Raw genomic sequence first — 19,189 nt, 5'->3', positions numbered from 1 at the left:
GTGGGTCGATGGGCACTCGGGTGGCTTCCAGGTCTTTGCGATTGTGACTTGTGCCCTGACACTAACCCTAACCCTTACCCAGCCAGTCTCCTCCACGGCCCCTGCCTGACTGACTCCTTCCCGCCCGGCCTATCACCTGTCACCGTCCTCTGCCCCTGCCTGACACGCTCCTCCCCGCCCGGGCCGTCACCGTCCTCGGCCCCTGCCTGACGGGGCTCCTCCGTCGCCTGGGCCTTCCAAGGGCTTGGTGTGGACGCTGGTTCCAGGACGCCCTCCCAGGAACCCGGTAGCAGGGCGGCCGCAGCGTCTCGCGCAACCCAACCGTCCGCCGGCTGGCCGCCGTCGCTAAGTGGCCTGCGGGGGACGTGCTCCCGCTGTGCCGTGGGGGCCCAGCCTGGTGTCTTCTCTGAGGCCCCGCGGCTGCCGCTCCCCGCAAGGGGAGAGCCGGGGAGGTGGGGACCGCCTCCTCATGGGGACGTACACCCAGCTCTCCACGTCGGATTCCGGGGCTCTCTGTCCTGCCAGAAGGCCCAGCTGGCCTGCGGGTCCTTAGAGTGGCAAAAACATCCGAAAACTGAGATTGAGGGTCCGGTGGGTGTCTGCACTTTTGTGCTGGGCACCCCAGGGAGGCCCGGGGGCTGGCTGGACAACGCGGTCTGCTGGGCAGGGGGGGGGGTTTGGAGGAGCAACTGATGCCCTTTGCACTTTGGGTAGCAAGTGTCTGAGGTGTCTCTGGGCCCTGTGCCATGTGGGGGCGGGGGCGGGGGCGGGGTGGGAGGAGGACAGGAGGAGGAGGAGGAGGAGGAGGAGGTGGGAAGGGCCGTGGCCTGCAGTCGTGTTCCCCGGGGTGGCACAGCATGTGGCTTCTTCCACAGGCTGCTTGGCCTGGGCTCCCTGCACCTGGGCCTTTGGAGGACTGGCCCTGTGCTTGCCAACACTTCCTGCAGGGACCCAGAGCTGGGAGGTTGCATCTCTCAGCCCTGGGTCGGGCAGAGCCCCAGCGGGCCATGCCCACAACCTCTCTCAGCAGGGGTCCCCCAGAAGGCTCCTTTGGGACCAGGATTCTCTTGCGGGTGACTCTTTAAGGTCTGGCCCCTGGATGGAGGGGCACCAGGAGTAGAGGAGCAGGAAGGGGAAGGGGGTGGCCATGCGAGGGGACACTTTCAGGCCAAGTCCCAGCTTCAGTCTGATCCTCCTGGGAACGCCGGGGTGGACATCACACCTCCTGGTTGCCCCGCTCTGAGACAAGGAGCCGGGCTTCGCATTCCCACAGCAGCCAGTCGTGGGCTGAGGACACCTGGGGCGTTGGGAACTCCCTGGCTTCTCCTTGGATTAACATCTGGAGCTGCTTGTGAATTGTGCCGCCACACACACCCGAGTGCAGGTGTCTTCTGCACAGACTGCGGGCCTCGCTCTTCTGAACGCCGCTAGCTCGCGACCCACCCACGGGTGAACCTGGTCAGGGTACTTTCTCTCGGGGGCAGACTCTGATCCGGGCGGGCTACCGGTGTCTCTGTTTGCTCCTTTCTTTCTTCCACTTCGGGAAAGGCTTCCTTACTGGGTGTGGAAATCTCCTATGCCTTTCCTCGCCTATCCTGTCAGCTCTAAAATTCTCTTTCAGTTGCCACCCTCACAGATGGATTAGGAAACTCTTTGCGGTGCACTCATTAGTGAAATGACCTCAATGACGCTGGAATCCAATATCTAATCGCCGATTTTTAAGCGAGTCCACACGCCAGGGTGGTCGGGGTCCAATGCAGCCCCGGCCAGGCCCAGGCCCCTTGGACTGGGCCACAGGAGGACACAGAGGAGGGTCCCGGCCCCCACGGTAGCGGTGCGGGCAGTTCTCCAAGGGCTTGGGTGTTTTCCAGAGGGAGGAGATGGAGGGGACTGATTTCTTCAGCGCCCCACAAACCACGCCACCCCACCCCACCCATGGGACACATCCCGAGAGAGAGAGAGAGAGAGAGAGAGAGAGAGACGCCCCATACACTGGCTCCCCTCCCCCGTGCGCTGTGCCCCAGCCCTGGCCCGGGGGAATAGGCGGCCGCCAGGCCACAGGGTGGGGGGCGCAGCTGAAAGGGGTTGTGGGGGAGGGCCGCCCCTGGCTGGGGTCAAAGGGCGAGCGCCCCGCCCCTCCCGCCCGTGCGCAGTCAGCGGCCCCGGCGCGCTGGGGGTGGGGGGCGGGGAGGTGAAGGAGGCCAGGCGAGGAGAGGAGGGGGGCTTGAAGGTCTCCACCTTGGCGGGTCCAGCCGTGGAGGCGCATCTTGTGTGAGTGTGAGTGTGAGTGAGTGAGTGAGTGTGAGTGTGAGTGTGTGTGTATACAGAGACAGCCCCCAACCCCGGCCCGCCGCTCCCTGCCCGCCCCGCCTGTCACCCCCGTCCCTCGGAGCCCGCGGGACCCGGCCGGCGAACTCAACAGGCCCGACCCGGCGCGGGGCCTGGGGCGGGAGGAGGCGGCGGGGAAGCGCAGAGAGGCTCGGCTTCTTGAGCGGGGCAGGGGCGCCCTCCGCCGTCCACGGCCACACCACCCCGAACGCGCCCGATCCCGTCTGGTCTCGGAAGCTAAGCAGGGTCGGGCCTGGTTAGAACTTGGATGGGAGACCGCCCGGGAATACCGGGTGCCGTAGGCTTCTTCTTTTTTTTTTTTGCCTCTGGTTCTGTCGCGTTTCTGGGAGTGCGGGGGCGGCCCGGGGTGGGGGTGACCCCCACCCTCGGCGCCCGCCGCGGTGCCTGGCGCCCCAGCCCGCACCGTGGGGCCTCCTCTTGTCCCGAGCCGTGACACCGCCGCCACGCGGCAGCATGCCTGGCTTCTGGACAGTCAGGTCTCAGACCAAAGGTCTGCTCTGTGGGAGCCGACACGCTGGAGGAAACCTCGAGAGTCTGAGAGGGGAGGGAGTTCCAGAAGAAGGCCAGGATGTCATTTTGAGGGAGTATGTGACCAGAACTCCTCCCGTTGCTTTTGGGGTTCTATGGGCTACACGTAGGAATCTTTGGTGGTGGCACCTGATGTTCGGGGATCCGGAGTCACACCCAGACCTGCTCCACAGGCCTCCTTTTACTTTTCTCTTCGGATTCATTTTTTTTTTTTTTTTTTTTTTGAGACAGAGTCTCGGTTTGTTGCCCAGGCTAGAGTGAGTGCCGTGGCGTCAGCCTAGCTCACAGCAACTTCAAACGCCTGGGCTCGAGTGATCCTTCTGCCTCAGCCTCCCGGGTAGCTGGGACTGCAGGCATGCGCCACCATGCCCCGCTAATTTTTTATATATATATCAGTTGGCCAATTAATTTCTTTCTATTTATAGTAGAGACGGGGTCTCGCTCTTGCTCAGGCTGGTTTTGAACTCCTGACCTTGAGCAATCCGCCCGCCTCGGCCTCCCAAGAGCTAGGATTACAGGCGTGAGCCACAGCGCCCGGCCGGATTCATTATTTTTAAAAAGTGTCTCTTATCTCTATTATTGCATTTTCTTTTCTCTCTCTTTTCAAGCAGATGATGGGAGTCCAAGTGTTAAGGTGACATGTGTTGCCCGTGCCCCCCTCCCCCCCCATGTTCTTATTCATTTACGTCTCATGTTGTTCCAGCATATTGTGGGGGCACCAATGTAAAGGTCGGGTGCGTTGCCCTCTCCCAGCCTCCCCCCTCGGGTCAGAGCTTCAAGTGCGCCCATCCCCCAGTCGGTGCGTACCCACCGCATTCCTAATGGATGTGTATGCCCATCCCCTCCCCCCACCCGCCCGACACCCACCCGAAGAAGGTGATTCCTCTGTGTCCACTTAGGTGTCCATCGGTTCGTACCCATTTGCTGGTGAGCGCGCTCACGTGGTGCTCGTGTGTCCATTCTTGGGATACCTGGCTTACTGGAACGGGTTCCAGCTCTGGCCAGGAGAACCACGAGAGGTGCCCCCTCACCGCTGCTCCTCATAGCCGAATAGCACTCCGTGGTGTCCACGGGCCACATTTTACTTACCCACTCGTGGGTCGATGGGCACTCGGGTGGCTTCCAGGTCTTTGCGATTGTGACTTGTGCCCTGACACTAACCCTAACCCTTACCCAGCCAGTCTCCTCCACGGCCCCTGCCTGACTGACTCCTTCCCGCCCGGCCTATCACCTGTCACCGTCCTCTGCCCCTGCCTGACACGCTCCTCCCCGCCCGGGCCGTCACCGTCCTGGGCCCCTGCCTGACGGGGCTCCTCCGTCGCCTGGGCCTTCCAAGGGCTTGGTGTGGACGCTGGTTCCAGGACGCCCTCCCAGGAACCCGGTAGCAGGGCGGCCGCAGCGTCTCGCGCAACCCAACCGTCCGCCGGCTGGCCGCCGTCGCTAAGTGGCCTGCGGGGGACGTGCTCCCGCTGTGCCGTGGGGGCCCAGCCTGGTGTCTTCTCTGAGGCCCCGCGGCTGCCGCTCCCCGCAAGGGGAGAGCCGGGGAGGTGGGGACCGCCTCCTCATGGGGACGTACACCCAGCTCTCCACGTCGGATTCCGGGGCTCTCTGTCCTGCCAGAAGGCCCAGCTGGCCTGCGGGTCCTTAGAGTGGCAAAAACATCCGAAAACTGAGATTGAGGGTCCGGTGGGTGTCTGCACTTTTGTGCTGGGCACCCCAGGGAGGCCCGGGGGCTGGCTGGACAACGCGGTCTGCTGGGCAGGGGGGGGGGTTTGGAGGAGCAACTGATGCCCTTTGCACTTTGGGTAGCAAGTGTCTGAGGTGTCTCTGGGCCCTGTGCCATGTGGGGGCGGGGGCGGGGGCGGGGTGTGAGGAGGACAGGAGGAGGAGGAGGAGGAGGAGGAGGTGGGAAGGGCCGTGGCCTGCAGTCGTGTTCCCCGGGGTGGCACAGCATGTGGCTTCTTCCACAGGCTGCTTGGCCTGGGCTCCCTGCACCTGGGCCTTTGGAGGACTGGCCCTGTGCTTGCCAACACTTCCTGCAGGGACCCAGAGCTGGGAGGTTGCATCTCTCAGCCCTGGGTCGGGCAGAGCCCCAGCGGGCCATGCCCACAACCTCTCTCAGCAGGGGTCCCCCAGAAGGCTCCTTTGGGACCAGGATTCTCTTGCGGGTGACTCTTTAAGGTCTGGCCCCTGGATGGAGGGGCACCAGGAGTAGAGGAGCAGGAAGGGGAAGGGGGTGGCCATGCGAGGGGACACTTTCAGGCCAAGTCCCAGCTTCAGTCTGATCCTCCTGGGAACGCCGGGGTGGACATCACACCTCCTGGTTGCCCCGCTCTGAGACAAGGAGCCGGGCTTCGCATTCCCACAGCAGCCAGTCGTGGGCTGAGGACACCTGGGGCGTTGGGAACTCCCTGGCTTCTCCTTGGATTAACATCTGGAGCTGCTTGTGAATTGTGCCGCCACACACACCCGAGTGCAGGTGTCTTCTGCACAGACTGCGGGCCTCGCTCTTCTGAATGCCGCTAGCTCGCGACCCACCCACGGGTGAACCTGGTCAGGGTACTTTCTCTCGGGGGCAGACTCTGATCCGGGCGGGCTACCGGTGTCTCTGTTTGCTCCTTTCTTTCTTCCACTTCGGGAAAGGCTTCCTTACTGGGTGTGGAAATCTCCTATGCCTTTCCTCGCCTATCCTGTCAGCTCTAAAATTCTCTTTCAGTTGCCACCCTCACAGATGGATTAGGAAACTCTTTGCGGTGCACTCATTAGTGAAATGACCTCAATGACGCTGGAATCCAATATCTAATCGCCGATTTTTAAGCGAGTCCACACGCCAGGGTGGTCGGGGTCCAATGCAGCCCCGGCCAGGCCCAGGCCCCTTGGACTGGGCCACAGGAGGACACAGAGGAGGGTCCCGGCCCCCACGGTAGCGGTGCGGGCAGTTCTCCAAGGGCTTGGGTGTTTTCCAGAGGGAGGAGATGGAGGGGACTGATTTCTTCAGCGCCCCACAAACCACGCCACCCCACCCCACCCATGGGACACATCCCGAGAGAGAGAGAGAGACGCCCCATACACTGGCTCCCCTCCCCCGTGCGCTGTGCCCCAGCCCTGGCCCGGGGGAATAGGCGGCCGCCAGGCCACAGGGTGGGGGGCGCAGCTGAAAGGGGTTGTGGGGGAGGGCCGCCCCTGGCTGGGGTCAAAGGGCGAGCGCCCCGCCCCTCCCGCCCGTGCGCAGTCAGCGGCCCCGGCGCGCTGGGGGTGGGGGGCGGGGAGGTGAAGGAGGCCAGGCGAGGAGAGGAGGGGGGCTTGAAGGTCTCCACCTTGGCGGGTCCAGCCGTGGAGGCGCATCTTGTGTGAGTGTGAGTGTGAGTGAGTGAGTGAGTGTGAGTGTGAGTGTGTGTGTATACAGAGACAGCCCCCAACCCCGGCCCGCCGCTCCCTGCCCGCCCCGCCTGTCACCCCCGTCCCTCGGAGCCCGCGGGACCCGGCCGGCGAACTCAACAGGCCCGACCCGGCGCGGGGCCTGGGGCGGGAGGAGGCGGCGGGGAAGCGCAGAGAGGCTCGGCTTCTTGAGCGGGGCAGGGGCGCCCTCCGCCGTCCACGGCCACACCACCCCGAACGCGCCCGATCCCGTCTGGTCTCGGAAGCTAAGCAGGGTCGGGCCTGGTTAGAACTTGGATGGGAGACCGCCCGGGAATACCGGGTGCCGTAGGCTTCTTCTTTTTTTTTTTTGCCTCTGGTTCTGTCGCGTTTCTGGGAGTGCGGGGGCGGCCCGGGGTGGGGGTGACCCCCACCCTCGGCGCCCGCCGCGGTGCCTGGCGCCCCAGCCCGCACCGTGGGGCCTCCTCTTGTCCCGAGCCGTGACACCGCCGCCACGCGGCAGCATGCCTGGCTTCTGGACAGTCAGGTCTCAGACCAAAGGTCTGCTCTGTGGGAGCCGACACGCTGGAGGAAACCTCGAGAGTCTGAGAGGGGAGGGAGTTCCAGAAGAAGGCCAGGATGTCATTTTGAGGGAGTATGTGACCAGAACTCCTCCCGTTGCTTTTGGGGTTCTATGGGCTACACGTAGGAATCTTTGGTGGTGGCACCTGATGTTGGGGGATCCGGAGTCACACCCAGACCTGCTCCACAGGCCTCCTTTTACTTTTCTCTTCGGATTCATTTTTTTTTTTTTTTTTTTTTTGAGACAGAGTCTCGGTTTGTTGCCCAGGCTAGAGTGAGTGCCGTGGCGTCAGCCTAGCTCACAGCAACTTCAAACGCCTGGGCTCGAGTGATCCTTCTGCCTCAGCCTCCCGGGTAGCTGGGACTGCAGGCATGCGCCACCATGCCCCGCTAATTTTTTATATATATATCAGTTGGCCAATTAATTTCTTTCTATTTATAGTAGAGACGGGGTCTCGCTCTTGCTCAGGCTGGTTTTGAACTCCTGACCTTGAGCAATCCGCCCGCCTCGGCCTCCCAAGAGCTAGGATTACAGGCGTGAGCCACAGCGCCCGGCCGGATTCATTATTTTTAAAAAGTGTCTCTTATCTCTATTATTGCATTTTCTTTTCTCTCTCTTTTCAAGCAGATGATGGGAGTCCAAGTGTTAAGGTGACATGTGTTGCCCGTGCCCCCCTCCCCCCCCATGTTCTTATTCATTTACGTCTCATGTTGTTCCAGCATATTGTGGGGGCACCAATGTAAAGGTCGGGTGCGTTGCCCTCTCCCAGCCTCCCCCCTCGGGTCAGAGCTTCAAGTGCGCCCATCCCCCAGTCGGTGCGTACCCACCGCATTCCTAATGGATGTGTATGCCCATCCCCTCCCCCCACCCGCCCGACACCCACCCGAAGAAGGTGATTCCTCTGTGTCCACTTAGGTGTCCATCGGTTCGTACCCATTTGCTGGTGAGCGCGCTCACGTGGTGCTCGTGTGTCCATTCTTGGGATACTTGGCTTACTGGAACGGGTTCCAGCTCTGGCCAGGAGAACCACGAGAGGTGCCCCCTCACCGCTGCTCCTCATAGCCGAATAGCACTCCGTGGTGTCCACGGGCCACATTTTACTTACCCACTCGTGGGTCGATGGGCACTCGGGTGGCTTCCAGGTCTTTGCGATTGTGACTTGTGCCCTGACACTAACCCTAACCCTTACCCAGCCAGTCTCCTCCACGGCCCCTGCCTGACTGACTCCTTCCCGCCCGGCCTATCACCTGTCACCGTCCTCTGCCCCTGCCTGACACGCTCCTCCCCGCCCGGGCCGTCACCGTCCTCGGCCCCTGCCTGACGGGGCTCCTCCGTCGCCTGGGCCTTCCAAGGGCTTGGTGTGGACGCTGGTTCCAGGACGCCCTCCCAGGAACCCGGTAGCAGGGCGGCCGCAGCGTCTCGCGCAACCCAACCGTCCGCCGGCTGGCCGCCGTCGCTAAGTGGCCTGCGGGGGACGTGCTCCCGCTGTGCCGTGGGGGCCCAGCCTGGTGTCTTCTCTGAGGCCCCTCGGCTGCCGCTCCCCGCAAGGGGAGAGCCAGGGAGGTGGGGACCGCCTCCTCATGGGGACGTATACCCAGCTCTCCACGTCGGATTCCGGGGCTCTCTGTCCTGCCAGAAGGCCCAGCTGGCCTGCGGGTCCTTAGAGTGGCAAAAACATCCGAAAACTGAGATTGAGGGTCCGGTGGGTGTCTGCACTTTTGTGCTGGGCACCCCAGGGAGGCCCGGGGGCTGGCTGGACAACGCGGTCTGCTGGGCAGGGGGGGGGGTTTGGAGGAGCAACTGATGCCCTTTGCACTTTGGGTAGCAAGTGTCTGAGGTGTCTCTGGGCCCTGTGCCATGTGGGGGCGGGGGCGGGGGCGGGGTGGGAGGAGGAGGAGGAGGAGGAGGAGGAGGAGGAGGAGGTGGGAAGGGCCGTGGCCTGCAGTCGTGTTCCCCGGGGTGGCACAGCATGTGGCTTCTTCCACAGGCTGCTTGGCCTGGGCTCCCTGCACCTGGGCCTTTGGAGGACTGGCCCTGTGCTTGCCAACACTTCCTGCAGGGACCCAGAGCTGGGAGGTTGCATCTCTCAGCCCTGGGTCGGGCAGAGCCCCAGCGGGCCATGCCCACAACCTCTCTCAGCAGGGGTCCCCCAGAAGGCTCCTTTGGGACCAGGATTCTCTTGCGGGTGACTCTTTAAGGTCTGGCCCCTGGATGGAGGGGCACCAGGAGTAGAGGAGCAGGAAGGGGAAGGGGGTGGCCATGCGAGGGGACACTTTCAGGCCAAGTCCCAGCTTCAGTCTGATCCTCCTGGGAACGCCGGGGTGGACATCACACCTCCTGGTTGCCCCGCTCTGAGACAAGGAGCCGGGCTTCGCATTCCCACAGCAGCCAGTCGTGGGCTGAGGACACCTGGGGCGTTGGGAACTCCCTGGCTTCTCCTTGGATTAACATCTGGAGCTGCTTGTGAATTGTGCCGCCACACACACCCGAGTGCAGGTGTCTTCTGCACAGACTGCGGGCCTCGCTCTTCTGAACGCCGCTAGCTCGCGACCCACCCACGGGTGAACCTGGTCAGGGTACTTTCTCTCGGGGGCAGACTCTGATCCGGGCGGGCTACCGGTGTCTCTGTTTGCTCCTTTCTTTCTTCCACTTCGGGAAAGGCTTCCTTACTGGGTGTGGAAATCTCCTATGCCTTTCCTCGCCTATCCTGTCAGCTCTAAAATTCTCTTTCAGTTGCCACCCTCACAGATGGATTAGGAAACTCTTTGCGGTGCACTCATTAGTGAAATGACCTCAATGACGCTGGAATCCAATATCTAATCGCCGATTTTTAAGCGAGTCCACACGCCAGGGTGGTCGGGGTCCAATGCAGCCCCGGCCAGGCCCAGGCCCCTTGGACTGGGCCACAGGAGGACACAGAGGAGGGTCCCGGCCCCCACGGTAGCGGTGCGGGCAGTTCTCCAAGGGCTTGGGTGTTTTCCAGAGGGAGGAGATGGAGGGGACTGATTTCTTCAGCGCCCCACAAACCACGCCACCCCACCCCACCCATGGGACACATCCCGAGAGAGAGAGAGAGAGAGAGACGCCCCATACACTGGCTCCCCTCCCCCGTGCGCTGTGCCCCAGCCCTGGCCCGGGGGAATAGGCGGCCGCCAGGCCACAGGGTGGGGGGCGCAGCTGAAAGGGGTTGTGGGGGAGGGCCGCCCCTGGCTGGGGTCAAAGGGCGAGCGCCCCGCCCCTCCCGCCCGTGCGCAGTCAGCGGCCCCGGCGCGCTGGGGGTGGGGGGCGGGGAGGTGAAGGAGGCCAGGCGAGGAGAGGAGGGGGGCTTGAAGGTCTCCACCTTGGCGGGTCCAGCCGTGGAGGCGCATCTTGTGTGAGTGTGAGTGTGAGTGAGTGAGTGAGTGTGAGTGTGAGTGTGTGTGTATACAGAGACAGCCCCCAACCCCGGCCCGCCGCTCCCTGCCCGCCCCGCCTGTCACCCCCGTCCCTCGGAGCCCGCGGGACCCGGCCGGCGAACTCAACAGGCCCGACCCGGCGCGGGGCCTGGGGCGGGAGGAGGCGGCGGGGAAGCGCAGAGAGGCTCGGCTTCTTGAGCGGGGCAGGGGCGCCCTCCGCCGTCCACGGCCACACCACCCCGAACGCGCCCGATCCCGTCTGGTCTCGGAAGCTAAGCAGGGTCGGGCCTGGTTAGAACTTGGATGGGAGACCGCCCGGGAATACCGGGTGCCGTAGGCTTCTTCTTTTTTTTTTTTGCCTCTGGTTCTGTCGCGTTTCTGGGAGTGCGGGGGCGGCCCGGGGTGGGGGTGACCCCCACCCTCGGCGCCCGCCGCGGTGCCTGGCGCCCCAGCCCGCACCGTGGGGCCTCCTCTTGTCCCGAGCCGTGACACCGCCGCCACGCGGCAGCATGCCTGGCTTCTGGACAGTCAGGTCTCAGACCAAAGGTCTGCTCTGTGGGAGCCGACACGCTGGAGGAAACCTCGAGAGTCTGAGAGGGGAGGGAGTTCCAGAAGAAGGCCAGGATGTCATTTTGAGGGAGTATGTGACCAGAACTCCTCCCGTTGCTTTTGGGGTTCTATGGGCTACACGTAGGAATCTTTGGTGGTGGCACCTGATGTTCGGGGATCCGGAGTCACACCCAGACCTGCTCCACAGGCCTCCTTTTACTTTTCTCTTCGGATTCATTTTTTTTTTTTTTTTTTTTTTGAGACAGAGTCTCGGTTTGTTGCCCAGGCTAGAGTGAGTGCCGTGGCGTCAGCCTAGCTCACAGCAACTTCAAACGCCTGGGCTCGAGTGATCCTTCTGCCTCAGCCTCCCGGGTAGCTGGGACTGCAGGCATGCGCCACCATGCCCCGCTAATTTTTTATATATATATCAGTTGGCCAATTAATTTCTTTCTATTTATAGTAGAGACGGGGTCTCGCTCTTGCTCAGGCTGGTTTTGAACTCCTGACCTTGAGCAATCCGCCCGCCTCGGCCTCCCAAGAGCTAGGATTACAGGCGTGAGCCACAGCGCCCGGCCGGATTCATTATTTTTAAAAAGTGTCTCTTATCTCTATTATTGCATTTTCTTTTCTCTCTCTTTTCAAGCAGATGATGGGAGTCCAAGTGTTAAGGTGACATGTGTTGCCCGTGCCCCCCTCCCCCCCCATGTTCTTATTCATTTACGTCTCATGTTGTTCCAGCATATTGTGGGGGCACCAATGTAAAGGTCGGGTGCGTTGCCCTCTCCCAGCCTCCCCCCTCGGGTCAGAGCTTCAAGTGCGCCCATCCCCCAGTCGGTGCGTACCCACCGCATTCCTAATGGATGTGTATGCCCATCCCCTCCCCCCACCCGCCCGACACCCACCCGAAGAAGGTGATTCCTCTGTGTCCACTTAGGTGTCCATCGGTTCGTACCCATTTGCTGGTGAGCGCGCTCACGTGGTGCTCGTGTGTCCATTCTTGGGATACCTGGCTTACTGGAACGGGTTCCAGCTCTGGCCAGGAGAACCACGAGAGGTGCCCCCTCACCGCTGCTCCTCATAGCCGAATAGCACTCCGTGGTGTCCACGGGCCACATTTTACTTACCCACTCGTGGGTCGATGGGCACTCGGGTGGCTTCCAGGTCTTTGCGATTGTGACTTGTGCCCTGACACTAACCCTAACCCTTACCCAGCCAGTCTCCTCCACGGCCCCTGCCTGACTGACTCCTTCCCGCCCGGCCTATCACCTGTCACCGTCCTCTGCCCCTGCCTGACACGCTCCTCCCCGCCCGGGCCGTCACCGTCCTCGGCCCCTGCCTGACGGGGCTCCTCCGTCGCCTGGGCCTTCCAAGGGCTTGGTGTGGACGCTGGTTCCAGGACGCCCTCCCAGGAACCCGGTAGCAGGGCGGCCGCAGCGTCTCGCGCAACCCAACCGTCCGCCGGCTGGCCGCCGTCGCTAAGTGGCCTGCGGGGGACGTGCTCCCGCTGTGCCGTGGGGGCCCAGCCTGGTGTCTTCTCTGAGGCCCCGCGGCTGCCGCTCCCCGCAAGGGGAGAGCCGGGGAGGTGGGGACCGCCTCCTCATGGGGACGTACACCCAGCTCTCCACGTCGGATTCCGGGGCTCTCTGTCCTGCCAGAAGGCCCAGCTGGCCTGCGGGTCCTTAGAGTGGCAAAAACATCCGAAAACTGAGATTGAGGGTCCGGTGGGTGTCTGCACTTTTGTGCTGGGCACCCCAGGGAGGCCCGGGGGCTGGCTGGACAACGCGGTCTGCTGGGCAGGGGGGGGGGTTTGGAGGAGCAACTGATGCCCTTTGCACTTTGGGTAGCAAGTGTCTGAGGTGTCTCTGGGCCCTGTGCCATGTGGGGGCGGGGGCGGGGGCGGGGTGGGAGGAGGAGGAGGAGGAGGAGGAGGAGGAGGAGGAGGTGGGAAGGGCCTTGGCCTGCAGTCGTGTTCCCCGGGGTGGCACAGCATGTGGCTTCTTCCACAGGCTGCTTGGCCTGGGCTCCCTGCACCTGGGCCTTTGGAGGACTGGCCCTGTGCTTGCCAACACTTCCTGCAGGGACCCAGAGCTGGGAGGTTGCATCTCTCAGCCCTGGGTCGGGCAGAGCCCCAGCGGGCCATGCCCACAACCTCTCTCAGCAGGGGTCCCCCAGAAGGCTCCTTTGGGACCAGGATTCTCTTGCGGGTGACTCTTTAAGGTCTGGCCCCTGGATGGAGGGGCACCAGGAGTAGAGGAGCAGGAAGGGGAAGGGGGTGGCCATGCGAGGGGACACTTTCAGGCCAAGTCCCAGCTTCAGTCTGATCCTCCTGGGAACGCCGGGGTGGACATCACACCTCCTGGTTGCCCCGCTCTGAGACAAGGAGCCGGGCTTCGCATTCCCACAGCAGCCAGTCGTGGGCTGAGGACACCTGGGGCGTTGGGAACTCCCTGGCTTCTCCTTGGATTAACATCTGGAGCTGCTTGTGAATTGTGCCGCCACACACACCCGAGTGCAGGTGTCTTCTGCACAGACTGCGGGCCTCGCTCTTCTGAACGCCGCTAGCTCGCGACCCACCCACGGGTGAACCTGGTCAGGGTACTTTCTCTCGGGGGCAGACTCTGATCCGGGCGGGCTACCGGTGTCTCTGTTTGCTCCTTTCTTTCTTCCACTTCGGGAAAGGCTTCCTTACTGGGTGTGGAAATCTCCTATGCCTTTCCTCGCCTATCCTGTCAGCTCTAAAATTCTCTTTCAGTTGCCACCCTCACAGATGGATTAGGAAACTCTTTGCGGTGCACTCATTAGTGAAATGACCTCAATGACGCTGGAATCCAATATCTAATCGCCGATTTTTAAGCGAGTCCACACGCCAGGGTGGTCGGGGTCCAATGCAGCCCCGGCCAGGCCCAGGCCCCTTGGACTGGGCCACAGGAGGACACAGAGGAGGGTCCCGGCCCCCACGGTAGCGGTGCGGGCAGTTCTCCAAGGGCTTGGGTGTTTTCCAGAGGGAGGAGATGGAGGGGACTGATTTCTTCAGCGCCCCACAAACCACGCCACCCCACCCCACCCATGGGACACATCCCGAGAGAGAGAGAGAGACGCCCCATACACTGGCTCCCCTCCCCCGTGCGCTGTGCCCCAGCCCTGGCCCGGGGGAATAGGCGGCCGCCAGGCCACAGGGTGGGGGGCGCAGCTGAAAGGGGTTGTGGGGGAGGGCCGCCCCTGGCTGGGGTCAAAGGGCGAGCGCCCCGCCCCTCCCGCCCGTGCGCAGTCAGCGGCCCCGGCGCGCTGGGGGTGGGGGGCGGGGAGGTGAAGGAGGCCAGGCGAGGAGAGGAGGGGGGCTTGAAGGTCTCCACCTTGGCGGGTCCAGCCGTGGAGGCGCATCTTGTGTGAGTGTGAGTGTGAGTGAGTGAGTGAGTGTGAGTGTGAGTGTGTGTGTATACAGAGACAGCCCCCAACCCCGGCCCGCCGCTCCCTGCCCGCCCCGCCTGTCACCCCCGTCCCTCGGAGCCCGCGGGACCCGGCCGGCGAACTCAACAGGCCCGACCCGGCGCGGGGCCTGGGGCGGGAGGAGGCGGCGGGGAAGCGCAGAGAGGCTCGGCTTCTTGAGCGGGGCAGGGGCGCCCTCCGCCGTCCACGGCCACACCACCCCGAACGCGCCCGATCCCGTCTGGTCTCGGAAGCTAAGCAGGGTCGGGCCTGGTTAGAACTTGGATGGGAGACCGCCCGGGAATACCGGGTGCCGTAGGCTTCTTCTTTTTTTTTTTTGCCTCTGGTTCTGTCGCGTTTCTGGGAGTGCGGGGGCGGCCCGGGGTGGGGGTGACCCCCACCCTCGGCGCCCGCCGCGGTGCCTGGCGCCCCAGCCCGCACCGTGGGGCCTCCTCTTGTCCCGAGCCGTGACACCGCCGCCACGCGGCAGCATGCCTGGCTTCTGGACAGTCAGGTCTCAGACCAAAGGTCTGCTCTGTGGGAGCCGACACGCTGGAGGAAACCTCGAGAGTCTGAGAGGGGAGGGAGTTCCAGAAGAAGGCCAGGATGTCATTTTGAGGGAGTATGTGACCAGAACTCCTCCCGTTGCTTTTGGGGTTCTATGGGCTACACGTAGGAATCTTTGGTGGTGGCACCTGATGTTCGGGGATCCGGAGTCACACCCAGACCTGCTCCACAGGCCTCCTTTTACTTTTCTCTTCGGATTCATTTTTTTTTTTTTTTTTTTTTGAGACAGAGTCTCGGTTTGTTGCCCAGGCTAGAGTGAGTGCCGTGGCGTCAGCCTAGCTCACAGCAACTTCAAACGCCTGGGCTCGAGTGATCCTTCTGCCTCAGCCTCCCGGGTAGCTGGGACTGCAGGCATGCGCCACCATGCCCCGCTAATTTTTTATATATATATCAGTTGGCCAATTAATTTCTTTCTATTTATAGTAGAGACGGGGTCTCGCTCTTGCTCAGGCTGGTTTTGAACTCCTGACCTTGAGCAATCCGCCCGCCTCGGCCTCCCAAGAGCTAGGATTACAGGCGTGAGCCACAGCGCCCGGCCGGATTCATTATTTTTAAAAAGTGTCTCTTATCTCTATTATTGCATTTTCTTTTCTCTCTCTTTTCAAGCAGATGATGGGAGTCCAAGTGTTAAGGTGACATGTGTTGCCCGTGCCCCCCTCCCCCCCCATGTTCTTATTCATTTACGTCTCATGTTGTTCCAGCATATTGTGGGGGCACCAATGTAAAGGTCGGGTGCGTTGCCCTCTCCCAGCCTCCCCCCTCGGGTCAGAGCTTCAAGTGCGCCCATCCCCCAGTCGGTGCGTACCCACCGCATTCCTAATGGATGTGTATGCCCATCCCCTCCCCCCACCCGCCCGACACCCACCCGAAGAAGGTGATTCCTCTGTGTCCACTTAGGTGTCCATCGGTTCGTACCCATTTGCTGGTGAGCGCGCTCACGTGGTGCTCGTGTGTCCATTCTTGGGATACCTGGCTTACTGGAACGGGTTCCAGCTCTGGCCAGGAGAACCACGAGAGGTGCCCCCTCACCGCTGCTCCTCATAGCCGAATAGCACTCCGTGGTGTCCACGGGCCACATTTTACTTACCCACTCGTGGGTCGATGGGCACTCGGGTGGCTTCCAGGTCTTTGCGATTGTGACTTGTGCCCTGACACTAACCCTAACCCTTACCCAGCCAGTCTCCTCCACGGCCCCTGCCTGACTGACTCCTTCCCGCCCGGCCTATCACCTGTCACCGTCCTCTGCCCCTGCCTGACACGCTCCTCCCCGCCCGGGCCGTCACCGTCCTCGGCCCCTGCCTGACGGGGCTCCTCCGTCGCCTGGGCCTTCCAAGGGCTTGGTGTGGACGCTGGTTCCAGGACGCCCTCCCAGGAACCCGGTAGCAGGGCGGCCGCAGCGTCTCGCGCAACCCAACCGTCCGCCGGCTGGCCGCCGTCGCTAAGTGGCCTGCGGGGGACGTGCTCCCGCTGTGCCGTGGGGGCCCAGCCTGGTGTCTTCTCTGAGGCCCCGCGGCTGCCGCTCCCCGCAAGGGGAGAGCCGGGGAGGTGGGGACCGCCTCCTCATGGGGACGTACACCCAGCTCTCCACGTCGGATTCCGGGGCTCTCTGTCCTGCCAGAAGGCCCAGCTGGCCTGCGGGTCCTTAGAGTGGCAAAAACATCCGAAAACTGAGATTGAGGGTCCGGTGGGTGTCTGCACTTTTGTGCTGGGCACCCCAGGGAGGCCCGGGGGCTGGCTGGACAACGCGGTCTGCTGGGCAGGGGGGGGGGTTTGGAGGAGCAACTGATGCCCTTTGCACTTTGGGTAGCAAGTGTCTGAGGTGTCTCTGGGCCCTGTGCCATGTGGGGGCGGGGGCGGGGGCGGGGTGGGAGGAGGACAGGAGGAGGAGGAGGAGGAGGAGGAGGTGGGAAGGGCCGTGGCCTGCAGTCGTGTTCCCCGGGGTGGCACAGCATGTGGCTTCTTCCACAGGCTGCTTGGCCTGGGCTCCCTGCACCTGGGCCTTTGGAGGACCGGCCCTGTGCTTGCCAACACTTCCTGCAGGGACCCAGAGCTGGGAGGTTGCATCTCTCAGCCCTGGGTCGGGCAGAGCCCCAGCGGGCCATGCCCACAACCTCTCTCAGCAGGGGTCCCCCAGAAGGCTCCTTTGGGACCAGGATTCTCTTGCGGGTGACTCTTTAAGGTCTGGCCCCTGGATGGAGGGGCACCAGGAGTAGAGGAGCAGGAAGGGGAAGGGGGTGGCCATGCGAGGGGACACTTTCAGGCCAAGTCCCAGCTTCAGTCTGATCCTCCTGGGAACGCCGGGGTGGACATCACACCTCCTGGTTGCCCCGCTCTGAGACAAGGAGCCGGGCTTCGCATTCCCACAGCAGCCAGTCGTGGGCTGAGGACACCTGGGGCGTTGGGAACTCCCTGGCTTCTCCTTGGATTAACATCTGGAGCTGCTTGTGAATTGTGCCGCCACACACACCCGAGTGCAGGTGTCTTCTGCACAGACTGCGGGCCTCGCTCTTCTGAACGCCGCTAGCTCGCGACCCACCCACGGGTGAACCTGGTCAGGGTACTTTCTCTCGGGGGCAGACTCTGATCCGGGCGGGCTACCGGTGTCTCTGTTTGCTCCTTTCTTTCTTCCACTTCGGGAAAGGCTTCCTTACTGGGTGTGGAAATCTCCTATGCCTTTCCTCGCCTATCCTGTCAGCTCTAAAATTCTCTTTCAGTTGCCACCCTCACAGATGGATTAGGAAACTCTTTGCGGTGCACTCATTAGTGAAATGACCTCAATGACGCTGGAATCCAATATCTAATCGCCGATTTTTAAGCGAGTCCACACGCCAGGGTGGTCGGGGTCCAATGCAGCCCCGGCCAGGCCCAGGCCCCTTGGACTGGGCCACAGGAGGACACAGAGGAGGGTCCCGGCCCCCACGGTAGCGGTGCGGGCAGTTCTCCAAGGGCTTGGGTGTTTTCCAGAGGGAGGAGATGGAGGGGACTGATTTCTTCAGCGCCCCACAAACCACGCCACCCCACCCCACCCATGGGACACATCCCGAGAGAGAGAGAGAGAGAGAGACGCCCCATACACTGGCTCCCCTCCCCCGTGCGCTGTGCCCCAGCCCTGGCCCGGGGGAATAGGCGGCCGCCAGGCCACAGGGTGGGGGGCGCAGCTGAAAGGGGTTGTGGGGGAGGGCCGCCCCTGGCTGGGGTCAAAGGGCGAGCGCCCCGCCCCTCCCGCCCGTGCGCAGTCAGCGGCCCCGGCGCGCTGGGGGTGGGGGGCGGGGAGGTGAAGGAGGCCAGGCGAGGAGAGGAGGGGGGCTTGAAGGTCTCCACCTTGGCGGGTCCAGCCGTGGAGGCGCATCTTGTGTGAGTGTGAGTGTGAGTGAGTGAGTGAGTGTGAGTGTGAGTGTGTGTGTATACAGAGACAGCCCCCAACCCCGGCCCGCCGCTCCCTGCCCGCCCCGCCTGTCACCCCCGTCCCTCGGAGCCCGCGGGACCCGGCCGGCGAACTCAACAGGCCCGACCCGGCGCGGGGCCTGGGGCGGGAGGAGGCGGCGGGGAAGCGCAGAGAGGCTCGGCTTCTTGAGCGGGGCAGGGGCGCCCTCCGCCGTCCACGGCCACACCACCCCGAACGCGCCCGATCCCGTCTGGTCTCGGAAGCTAAGCAGGGTCGGGCCTGGTTAGAACTTGGATGGGAGACCGCCCGGGAATACCGGGTGCCGTAGGCTTCTTCTTTTTTTTTTTTGCCTCTGGTTCTGTCGCGTTTCTGGGAGTGCGGGGGCGGCCCGGGGTGGGGGTGACCCCCACCCTCGGCGCCCGCCGCGGTGCCTGGCGCCCCAGCCCGCACCGTGGGGCCTCCTCTTGTCCCGAGCCGTGACACCGCCGCCACGCGGCAGCATGCCTGGCTTCTGGACAGTCAGGTCTCAGACCAAAGGTCTGCTCTGTGGGAGCCGACACGCTGGAGGAAACCTCGAGAGTCTGAGAGGGGAGGGAGTTCCAGAAGAAGGCCAGGATGTCATTTTGAGGGAGTATGTGACCAGAACTCCTCCCGTTGCTTTTGGGGTTCTATGGGCTACACGTAGGAATCTTTGGTGGTGGCACCTGATGTTCGGGGATCCGGAGTCACACCCAGACCTGCTCCACAGGCCTCCTTTTACTTTTCTCTTCGGATTCATTTTTTTTTTTTTTTTTTTTTTGAGACAGAGTCTCGGTTTGTTGCCCAGGCTAGAGTGAGTGCCGTGGCGTCAGCCTAGCTCACAGCAACTTCAAACGCCTGGGCTCGAGTGATCCTTCTGCCTCAGCCTCCCGGGTAGCTGGGACTGCAGGCATGCGCCACCATGCCCCGCTAATTTTTTATATATATATCAGTTGGCCAATTAATTTCTTTCTATTTATAGTAGAGACGGGGTCTCGCTCTTGCTCAGGCTGGTTTTGAACTCCTGACCTT

The 19,189-nt window shown here is 62.9% G+C and overlaps 5 pseudogenes; all 5 read left to right on the top strand.

The window, feature by feature from the left end:
• The first annotated feature begins 2,514 nt into the window (after nucleotides 1–2,514).
• Nucleotides 2,515–2,633, top strand: LOC142867633 (uncharacterized; annotated as a pseudogene).
• Nucleotides 2,634–6,470: 3,837 nt separating this feature from the next.
• LOC142867632 (uncharacterized) lies at nucleotides 6,471–6,589 on the top strand (annotated as a pseudogene).
• Nucleotides 6,590–10,433: 3,844 nt separating this feature from the next.
• Nucleotides 10,434–10,552, top strand: LOC142867631 (uncharacterized; annotated as a pseudogene).
• A 3,838-nt stretch (nucleotides 10,553–14,390) lies between these two features.
• Nucleotides 14,391–14,509, top strand: LOC142867630 (uncharacterized; annotated as a pseudogene).
• A 3,842-nt stretch (nucleotides 14,510–18,351) lies between these two features.
• Nucleotides 18,352–18,470, top strand: LOC142867628 (uncharacterized; annotated as a pseudogene).
• The last annotated feature ends 719 nt before the right edge of the window (nucleotides 18,471–19,189 follow it).

This window comes from Microcebus murinus, unplaced genomic scaffold, assembly GCF_040939455.1.
Source record: "Microcebus murinus isolate Inina unplaced genomic scaffold, M.murinus_Inina_mat1.0 scaf018_hap2_Mmur4.0, whole genome shotgun sequence".
Lineage (NCBI taxonomy): Eukaryota > Metazoa > Chordata > Mammalia > Primates > Cheirogaleidae > Microcebus > Microcebus murinus.
This window is presented reverse-complemented; position numbering and strand designations above follow the sequence as displayed.